Genomic DNA, 12,023 nt, shown 5'->3' on the forward strand with positions numbered 1-12,023 from the left:
GCCATCGAAGTGATGATAAAGGAAATGAAATCAAATGAAGTGACCTGAACCTTGAACCAGGTAAGCTTGGGGAAATTAGAGAAAGCACAGAAGGAAGGAATTTCATTTAGTGGGGAAGACATGAAAAGCTTTATTGATTCATTGTGATCTAGCAGAACTGTTACATCAGGGAAGAGAATCATTAGAAACTTGGTTTTGATGCCAGGTTATGGCACTTAGTAGATGGGAGCCCCAAGGTCCTTGATTACAAAATGGAAGCAGACAATACAATTTGCCCAACCATCCTCATGAGGTCATTGTGAGCAGACACTCTCAAATGAGAAATTTTATGAATTTCAGTTGTTATTACAAATGAGCATAAAGGTTTGCAGGAGATTTTTTTTCAAGTTTTGGTAAATAGAAAAAATATTCATTTCAAAAGATGGACAAAGTTTTAACATAGTTTTACATAGTACTTTAAATCCATTAACTCATTTCATCCTCAAAATAACCTTATGAGGTGGAAGGGCAGGGATTATTATCTCGGTTTTACAAATGAAGAAATTGAAGTTTATAGAGATTCTGATCTGCCTGGAGTTATTATAGATGGTGGTCTTGAACCCAAATCTTCTGACTCTAAGGCTAGAGATCTTCCCACCACTTCAATAATTGCCCTCTCTGTTTTTCATTCATGTGAAACACAAGAAAGATATTAATAGATTAAAAATATTTTCTTTATGAGTTATCCTTTTTATTCCTTAGCAAAGGAGTCTATATGTAAATTTTAATAAATGTTTCCTGAGTAAACTAGCCAGAGTCAGAAGGAGAATAAGAACTTACATTCATATAATGAATTTGATTTGAGATTTATAAAACATTTTCCTTAATACAAATGTGACTTATCCCATTTTTCTGATAAAAATTGCTGATTGAGGCAACTTGTAAATATTAGATCTAGGACATGAACCCAGATCTTCTGACACTGGTAGCTCAGTGGATGGATAGAACACCAGGTCTGGAGTCAGGAAGACTTGAGTTCAAATCCAGAAACTTCCTAGCTGTATGACTCTGGGCAAGTCACTTACTCTCCAATTGCCTGACAAAAGGATCTGCTTGAGAAGGAAATGGCAAACTATCATAGTATCCTTGCTATGAAAATCTAATGGATATTTATGGTCACCAAGAGTTGGAGAATGATTCTAAAGTCAGTATACCCTAAATATCATCTCATCTCTGAATTAGTTTATTATTTGCCTAAACCCTAGTTAATTTTTCACTGAGAGATTATCAAGCTTCATTAGGTTAGGCTCTGGGGGAGAAACAAATTGAACTCAGTTCAATAAAATATATTAGATGCCTTCCCTGTACAAGTCAGAGTAGAAGCTAAGTGTAGTATAAAAAGGGCAGTCCTTGGATTCAAAAGGTATTGGGTTCAAACTTTGTCTCTTATGCATACTCAGAATGTGACTTGAGCAAGTCATTGTCCTACTAGGCAGCTTTCTAAGACTTAAGTTAATGAGAGGGCAGCTGGGTTGCTCAGTGGATTGACAACCAGGGTTAGAGATGGAATCTTTGGGTTCAAATCTGGACTCAGATACTTCCTAGCTGTGTGACCCTGGGCAAGTCACTTAATTCTCCTTGTCTAGCCTTTATCACTCTTCTTCCTTGGAACCAATACACAGTATTAATTCTAAGATGGAAGTTAGGTTTTCTAAAAAAAATCATTTGGTTATTTGCATGTTTAGAGAGAGTTTTCATATTTGACAATCAATTAGTCAACAAGCATGCCTTATTACCTACTACATAATAGATTAATAAATGCTTATTGATTGAATGATTGATTGATTGATTGATTGAGGTAGAATGATGCATCTGATGTATATATGAAAACCAGTTAGGCAAGATCATAGGGTGAAATGGGAGGACATGAAATGCCAGACAGAGGGCTTTCTATCTGAGCTTGGTGGTATGAGGAAATAAACACTGATTATATCCCAAGAATGGCTGCTTGGACAGTATTCCAAACAAAAAGCAAGTAGCTAAGCTAGGGTTAAAAAAAGATGAAATCTCCTCTAACATCTTCCCTTCCACTTAAGGAAAACAACTGGTGTGCAATAAAAAAATTTAAATATGATGTGTATGTATCTTATTCTCCTCTTAGGTTATACTGATCTCTGAGGCCAAGAATAATGCCTTAAATGAATTCTGTACATTCCAGTGCTTTGTACAGAATAACTACTTAAGAAAGTCAAAGCTCAAAAATTCACTAATCAGAGATTCAGGCCTCCCAACTGACCTTCCTAGTTTTCTCTTACTATTTAGATTACAATGTGATATATTGAACAGAACATCAACTCTGGGATCGTATGACCTCTGAGTTTAATTGAATTAGAAAAAAAAAAGAAATAAAAAAAGGAATTAAATTGAAAATTGATCACAAGGTACTTTGAGATCATAAATGAAACAAGCAAACAAATCTACTCCTTTTTACATTTACACCTTCTGGATTAGCTTGTTGAAAAGAGGGAAAAATGAACTCAAAAAGGAATGGCCAATAAATTGTGTCAGCCAGAGATGAAGAAAGGAATTCTCAGATGGTAGTAAATATACTCCTAATTTGGAATAGACCTGGCTCTGGGCCCAGAAGTGGATGAGCAGAAGACAATATCTTTAAAGACAAATGCTGGGTTCAATTTACCTACAGCTGGCTTCAAGGCCTCTGCTCTTGTGGAATGAGAAGGTACTTTCATCTCTGTGAGCCTTCAGCTTATTAATGGAGTGGAACCTTGAAGACCTTGGCTATGTTTCCTCATTCAGAGCAGGCTCCAGCATTCAGAGAACAAAGCAGAGGGAGGGGGAGATTTAAGGGATTCACCTCATAAAGAAATGGTTCTGCTTAATGCAAACATATAAACCCTAAGGCTTGGGAGGGAGGAAAGAAAAGTTTCCTATCTTCTAGACAACTACTCTGGAATGTCCTAGTTCTTTTCTTTTGTTCACTCAGCTCTCAAAGCTTTCAAGTGGATTTGATGTGAAAATGATATGTTGGGGGGCTCCTTCCAGTTTTGACAATTCTCAACTTGGCATCTGTTTTCAGTAACACAGGCAAAAGAGCCGCCCACAACAAAAACGTGGATGTTCTGAGGCTGGTTATGAATGTGATTAAATCAGTCTATGGAAGGAAGAGGGAGATTGTTCAATATAAAATCGAAAGGGTTGTTCCCAGATGTGGCAAATGATGGAGAAGCAGAGCCATTCCTACGGTGTGGAAAATTGGGTGATTGTCTCAGGACCTGTGCTCTGGGGGCCCTGCATGACTGAACAATTCTTGATCAGGTTGGCATTGACTCAGAAGTAGGTAGCAAAAGGAGAAGTAAAGCAAAACTGGCTTTCTATTTTTTTTTTTAGCCCTTACTTTCCCTATTAGAATCAATGCCATGTATTGTTTCTAAGAAAAAAAAAAAGTACAGTAAGGGCTAAGCAATGGAGGTTAAGTGATTTGACCAAGTTCACAAAGCTGGGAATTTTCTGAGACTAGATTTGAACCCAGGACCTTCCATCTCTAGTCCTGGCTTTCAATCCACTCAGCCAACTATCTGCTCCCCAGACAGGTTTTCTTAACTGAAGTTCCAGTTTATATAAGTTTGACGAGCCATAACATTGGTCTCTCTGTCCATCATCACTAAAGCTTTCACCAAGGTGCAAACATGGAGGATCATGGGACTTCTCATTTATAAAAAAGGTAGAAATTTAGGTATAAGGGGAGGGCAGAGAAAATTTTGAAGTAGATAATGCTTTCCATGTTGTGTGGAGGAAAGGAATTAATACCTGAGGTCAGATAATTCCACTTGACTTTCAGGTCTTCCACATACTTACTACTTGACCTTGGAAAAACCATATCCTTTCTATATCTCAGTTCCTTGATTTTGTAAAACAGGGAAAATCATCCTCACATCACTTCATTCACAGGATCATTATGATGAAAGTGTTGTATTAAAAAAATAGAAAACAGTATTATTCACCATTATTAATTATCATTCTTATAGTTGATGACTATTCTCATTGACTATTGTTGTTGACTGTTATCATTCTCATAGTTCAATATTGATGCTATACTGCTATTACCATGATGCCTGAGAACCTTGTTTTATGAAACCCCCAAACTGTCCTTGAGAACTTGTCTTCAAGCAACTCCCTGATGGACCCTTGCTCCAAACTGAGCAAAGAAACCCCAAACCACCCCTTAATCACCCTAGATAAGATGAGCAAATATCAACAAATCTTAAGTGTCCATTTTATTTTCTTACATTCTCCCTTTGGCCTCTTTTAGCCACTTTTGACTGGTTAGTGCTTTGTTCCCAATTGGGCACATACCCTGCTCCAACTCCAAAAATCTATTTAAATACATTTCATTCTGTAGTTAATTGGAAATCCTAGAACTGAGTTTCTGAGCATCTCCCCAGATTAATCTTCCTCCTAGATTAAAAACCCTTATTAAAACTACTTTGGTATTTCTGTGTTGTTTGTTTTCAGGTTAACTTGATTATTAGTCATTCTCCTTTTTTACATTTTAGCTCTCCCTAAGACATGATTCTTAGATAGTTAGGAGTCAGAGTGAATTGATTTTGAAATTGGAGTGAGGAAGACTGAAATTCTAATCCTGCCTCACATGATTAGGAACTCTGTGACCCTAAGCAAGTCACTTAACTTCTACCTCAGTCTTCTCATTCAGAAATTGAGGATTTTATATGGCCTTAGAGGTCCTTTCTAGCTCAAAATTTATGCTTTTATAATCATAAAGTTATATCCAGGGTCATGGTGTCATGGGCAAGTTGTCTTTGCAAATTATCCTAAGGGAAGAATTCAATATTGTTGGTTGAAAGAGTTTAGATTTCATCCAGATTGGTTTTATACCCATTTTATGTGTATTTCTGGCTCAGACACATAAGTGATAAGCTAGATTCCCATCTGTAGTTTATAAACTTGGACTGCTTCATGCTCCATGGATTGTAAATATCTGTTCTTAATGAACCTATTGGCCGTCTGTTTGGATTTCAAGGTGTTCTAAAAATGGATCGATGAAATCACAGCTCTACCCAACTTGCATTTTCTGTTAATGGTCCCACCATTCTCCCCGTCACTCAAGCTTGAAGTTACCCAGAATTATCCAGACTCCTCAATTAGGAATCTATTCCTGCCAATCCACGTCCCCGGCTTTATTTCTCTATTCACTACTCTCACAACTTAGAATGCACCATGAAAGGGCACTGGCCCACAAGTCATAGAGGACCAGAGTTCAAATACTGCCTCTGAGGTTTATTATAAATGTGTAACCTTAAGCAAGTCTTTTAAGTCATTTTAAGATACTCTGAAGGAGAGAAAAGAGGTAGTATGCCAAAGGCAGGTCAAGTAACAGCTCCCACCTTGACTGTCATCTCCCCTCTAAACATAGTGGAAGCTGCCAGAATCCTGTACCCAAGAGTTTTCAGGAATAATGATGACCCTCTGGCTGCTGACTCTACCTCTATTCCACCTCCTCAGAATCATTCAAGAGAGAAACCATTGTGGAGAAAGAGTTGTAAATTAAAAATATATATATATTCAATACTCCAAGTATTATATTTAATAATCTTTATTAATATTTTATTTGAAGCAAAGGGAAAGTAAAAGGCTAGAGAAATCAAGAGAGCTCACCAGCTTTCCACATGGAAAAGAGAGTGAGGGAAGTGTTACCCACAGTTTAAAACCCATAAAGTAAAGGATGCACCTAAACAGAAAGGGAAAAGGGAATTTTTGGAAAAGCAAAAAATGCTGGGAAGTGAAGTCCAAAGGATACACAATTGCCACTTTTAGAAAGTTCACCATCTTTGATACCATCAAAACTCCCTGCCAACCAGCAGCCCCAATGGACAGATGATCCAACCTGGCTGGAACAGCAATGTATTCTGACAGAGATATTGGGGTAAGAAGTACCAAGTGAGTCAAATCATCATCACTACTTTTTCTCAAATCCCAGTGGAGAGAACCTCAGATTCTATACCTAAGCACGACAGTAATAACAGCCCATATCTGCCCACAATCAGTCCTGCTTCATGTCTGCCCCATCACACCCGTATGAGGCAATTATATGTTACTGATGTTATTATCTTCATTTTACAGGTGAGGAAACTGAGGCTGAGAAAGCTTACATGATTTTCCTTTGGTCATATAGCAATAAATGTTAGAAGTAGAATCTGTTGGTTCCAATGCCAGCATTCTCTCCGTGACACCAATCTACCTATGTAAAAAATCAATCAAAAGGTCATCTATGTAGGTCAAGGAGGTAGCAGGCTTAGGTGTTTCTGATTAAGGTCCACCTTTGTGTCTTAGAACATATTCTGAACTCTGTGATGACCTACTTTTCAGGTTTTCACTTTGGAGATGTTTCATGGTTGGGTGATCTTTGGTGCCTCTTGCCCTTCTTCCTCATTGTTTAACTTCCATACTGTTCTAGGAATATTAATTCTTTATTACTTAAATTGAAATGAATAAATAAATCATTTATTAAGTACCAAAATTTGTGCTAAGCACCACAGAGATGAATGTAAAAAGCAAGCTCACATTTTAATGGGGTAGAGAGCACAGAAGCAAAGGTCCAATAGTCCTAACCATGCACCAGGAAAGCAGATGGCCATTTTTTTTAATATATCTATTTTTCCACTGATAAAATTCTATCAATTTCTGATGTTGAATGATTTTTAAGTTCCAGGACCTGGTTAGGACTCTCTTTTCTAGGTCTTCAGTAGATGTGTTTTTATCACCAGCAGTTGCCAGCCTGCATGTCCACAGGGATTGTTTCCTAGGATAACGGCTGAGGGTATGCTCAGAGAGCATTGCTATTCCTAAGATCTTTGGCTTTAGAGCCCTGGACTGTCTCCATCAGTGGAGATAGTTGTCAAAATGGTGGCAGTGATTTGACTTGCTTGGCATATGCTGCCTCTTATCTTCCCTTAAGGATGTCTTGGCACTTCAGTTAGGCTGGCTTGCCCGCCCTGTCTATGGAAGTAGGTTGGCAGTTGGTGGGGACTGGGGATAGTTGCCCCCTTCTCCAAATGTGTGGTTTTCCTGGATGATGGCTGTGAAGGCTAACCCAGAAATAAGACCTGCAATTTTATAGAAACTCTCATTCACAGGACTCCTATTAATACTGTTAACTAGTCCATATTTACTACTCTACTAATACCAAATATCACAATCTTGTACTTTTTTATATTATATAGTCTTTGCCAGTATTGACATCTATCAATAGAGTATTAAAAAGAATTCACTGTGTGACCTTGGGAAAGTCACCTCATCTCTCTCTCAATGTTCTCATTCTTTTCACGAGGAGGTTAGACTACGTGTGCTCTCAAGTGAGTTTTAGCTCTAACACTGGTCAGTCTATGACAGATCATCCTCTAACCTGCTCACTAAGGAGAACAAGGAAGACCAGTGAAACATTTCCCATGAGTGAGGTTTCCTGATTATGGTTCTTTGCTGCCCTCAATGGGGCCTGAGCTGCTACAACTTTTCTCAGAGTTTTTTCATAACTCTAATAATCATTTTCATCCCAAGCTCTCCAAGAATAAAACAAGTGCATTATAATAAATGAAACTAATAAAATCAGAAAAATGATAATAAAGAACTCTTGTGGAGGGGAATTTGGGCTTATCCTGTTTGACCCCAAAAGGAGAAAACTAAGAGACATGAACAAAAGTTCCATGAAAGACTGATGTCAACTTCATCTAAGGAAAATCTTTTTAATAATTCCAACAATATAGGAGGAGAATGAATTGTCTCTGGAAGTCATGAATTCCTCCACAGTAGGAAATGAATCTTGTTTGGTATACTGCTTCTGGGGATAGGAAGCTCTCCTTAACTAGAGCTCTTCAAGGTCTTATGCAATGCCTACTTGTCCAGGGTTCTGTTGAAGTGATTCTTGTTCATGTGAGCTGAATTAAAGGAAATCCTTTCTAATTCTGAGATGCCAAGGTTCTACCAGAGTGTTGATTACTTGAGGGCATGACTTAGTTCACTTTTGTCTTTGTCTATCCTGAACATAATGATTGGTATATATTCAGTTCAATCATTTTTTTTTCTGTTCCATTTGACTCACTGTGACCATTTCGGGTTTTCTTGGCAAAGATAATACAGTGATTTGCCATTATTTGTTCTCCAGATCATTTTAAAGGTGAGAAAACAGAGGCCAACAGGGTTAAGTGATTTGCCCAGCATCACATAACTGGTAAATGTCTGAGGTTAGATTTGAACTCAGGAAGATGAGTCTGCCTGATTCTAAGCAGGGTACTCTAGCCACTATACCATCTAGCTGCTGAACTAGTACATAATAAATACTTGTCAATTATTTGATTGATTCTACAAAGGGAAATATGTAAATATCTCCCCAGATGTGGGCATGAACAATAAATAGCTTAGGCTCTTGAAGAATATCTATGCTAGTTGGCAGAATTTTTCTTGTCTCACAGCATAATTGGGGAAAAAATGAGTTGGAAGAAAGAGGAAAAGAGATATAAATTTAAGGGAATTATTTAAAAAGTAAAATGAGAACTTAAAGTTAAGAATAAATAGACAGGACTTCTAATTCTGGGTCTGATATTTAATAGCTATGTGAGCTTGGGCAAATTATTTAACCTGATTGAGTCTCTGTTTCCTTATCTGTCAAGAAAGAAGGTTGGACTAAGTGATCTTAAAATTCTTGTTCTAATGTTGTTATTCTATTATTATAGGGGAAGGGAAAATATGCTTTGTCAAAAATGTTCTTTGCTCAGATTAATTAGATTGGAACACAGCTCAATCACGTAACCTGAAATAAAAGTTCTTTTTAGATCTTACCTTCTTCTAATTAATCTGATTTCACCCAAGGTCTGTCCATCTGTCTCTTTTTTCACACTTTTGTTTAAAAAGTAAGTGATTTAGAATGTGAGTTTTTTAATCCCCTGGGGTTCATGTGCCAGATTTCCCAATTTAAATATCACCAATTTCCCCAAATGATATTGCAGAAAAACTATTATTTTAGGAAAATAAGGAGGGTTGGGTTTATACTACTGCCCAATTTCACAAATGCCTACCTTGGTTTTTTTTTCTCTTACATTTCAGATTCAATACAAATAGGTAATTCTGTGTACATATTCCTAAGTCCCTGACTATGTTCCTCTGCTGACCATATTTTAAAAATTTTCTTTATTCTACCTTAATCAGGAGAAGGAAAACTGTAGTTTTATTGTTCCCTTCCCTAGGGGAATTAGATCTAGACTACTGTATATATTTTTCACCAAATAGTGGATTTCCCCATCAGTGGAGGCCTTCTGGAAGAGAATGAATGGCCATTAATTCTTGTCACAGATGTTGTAGATGGGATTCCTATTGGAGAAGGGATTGGAATAGCTCATTTCTGAGGTAACTTCCACCCCCTGAGACTCCAGAATTTCAGGAGGGATACTAAAATGGTAGAGCATATCCAGGGAGAGTGGCTTAGAGGTGACTAGCAGAGTAAGGAGACTTGGGGACATGTCATAAAAGGTGAAGCTGAAGGAAATGGGGATATTCTCTTATAAACTAGCAATCTGGTCCTGAGTTATATGTACATATATAGTGATCAGATTTTACCCAGTAAAGAATATGAGGCCATTTTGCTGAGAATACCACTGCATATTTATGGGGGTGGGGAGGCATAGGATTCCTCTTACCAAAGAATGGATCCTTATTGCCAGCTTCCATGTGTGAAAAAGAGAGCAAGTGAGCCCTACCCTTCACTTATAAAGGACATTTTGTCCTCTTTCTGATTGGCTAGACAGTTTCAACCTTAGTACCTCCTCTGACAGTCCCCATTGATGAATATTTTGAGAGAGTAGATAGACTTAGAGACCTCAAATCTTTATTACTTCATTACAGGAAAGTTTTGTCCTTTTCTGGGATCCAAAAGATATCCTCATGGTGCTTAAGATCATTTCAACATGGCTGATCACTCTTAATCTTTCAAATGGGTCTAAGTTTCCCATTGTTAGAAGCCCTTAATCCTTTTATTCCTGTAAGATCTTAACAAAAAAAGAGACAGTCCCCAAACAATTTAATAGTCTGGGGTGGGGGATTAGAACTTGGGTGTAGCCTCAAGATTTGTCAGTAGGCTATTTCAGCATGACCCTGGGAAGCTTAAGGAAAAATGATATCACAATTCAATATTAATTTTCCATATATACCAGATGATTGGTTCAATGAGGGCAGGGATTATGTCTTATCTAAAGTTCTTATCTCTGCCAATATCCCCTACCAGGATAGTGCTCAACAGATAATGGACTCAATAATTACTTATTCATTTGAATGATTTTTATTTTCTTTAAGGAAAGAAAACTTTCATTTAGAAGACTTGCATTCAACTTGATGGCCTCTAAGATCCCATTCATTTCTAAAGCTATGATCCTATGGATTTTTTCTATTAGCTAGAATGTGGGATAATGGAAGACCATAAAATATTTTCAGCATAAACTCTATGACCTCTTGTCAGGGAGAATCTAGAGAAAACTGGATTAGATAGTATCTGAACTCCTTAGAGATCTGAGATTTGTGAATAGTTTGATAGCTGTGAAGACAAGCACCACAAAAGGCACCAGGAATTAAAGAGAAATTTAGCTCCAGAGGGGTAGAGGAGAGAGAAGAGACCTTGCTCACCACCCCATCTTTTATTCAAATAGGTATATTTTGATTCCTTTTCTCCCCCTCCAGGGAAGAGATTATTTCTTTTTTTTGTTTTGTTTACTTACTTATGTTTAGTTTTTTTTTTTTATCCATCTCTTCATTTATTTGTTTATTCTCTTATTTATTACTAATTTCTTTCTTCCTTTCTATTTTGCTTCCTTCCATTCTTTCTTTGTACATCTATTTATTTCTCTGAGTAGAAATCATGTCCCTGGCATGTTATTTTCTGTCTTATAGACCTTGGCTTCTTAATCAATCAATATAAACAATGCAAAACCATCTGGGAGGGTAGTAGTAATCCAAATGATTCAGACAAAAAAAAATCTAAATTTGAGATAAAAGGAAGAGTAATTGTTGATGATAAAATTTTATGGAAGAATTGGAACTTTTAGATTTGGAGTATAGTCGTCCCTTTCTGTATTGTGGTTCACTTATCTTGGCTTCACTGTATCTCAGGTTTTAAAAAACAAATCTAATTCTGTTTTGCTGAGTTATACTTATCATGGCACACTATTGATTGATGGAATGAAAAGCAAACAACCACAGTGCTGTGTTCTGTATCCTGAGCTCTGATTGACTCAGTGACTGTAGGTTAATAAGTGTAGAAAAGGTTTATAGGAGACTGGGAAGGGTTTATAAAGCTATTATATATATATATATATATATATATATATATATATATATATATATATATATATATATAATGAAATAAATATAATGTTGCTATTTGGTGAATTTTCACCTATTGTGAGGATCTCTGGAATGTGACTCCTCTGATAGGTGAGGGATCATTGTACACAGAACAAAAGGTCCTCAGACTGGAACAGGAAGATCAAACATTCCTCTGAATTAATCCCTTGCCACAGTCTCCATCTTAAGATAAGGTCTGGCCAGTATAAGGAAATTGGGCCAAATTGCTTTTGATGATCCAATCTCCCCAATCACTTATAATCCAAGAGTGCCTCTTCATCCATCAGCCAAAGCCCAGATTATAATTTATAGTTTTGCTCTCCTGGGTTTCAACTTTTAACAGATCTGGCAGCCATTCCCTCTGGGTTTTCTACAAATGGGAACATTTGCTATTAGTTACATCTTGGCATTTCCCCTCTGGATTGGAATACCTCATTGTGCTATAATGAAAGTCAGCGGAGTATAATAAAAAGAGCAGTAGACCTGGATGAGACACCTCAGTTAAAGTAGTTTCTGCTGTTTTCTGGTGGTGTGATCATGCACATATTACATTTCCTTTCTAAGACTCAGTGACTTTCATGAGTAAAATGGGGGTAATAGTACCTATAATGGCCAATTTATTG

This window comes from Monodelphis domestica, chromosome 3 (genome assembly GCF_027887165.1).
Source record: "Monodelphis domestica isolate mMonDom1 chromosome 3, mMonDom1.pri, whole genome shotgun sequence".
NCBI lineage: Eukaryota > Metazoa > Chordata > Mammalia > Didelphimorphia > Didelphidae > Monodelphis > Monodelphis domestica.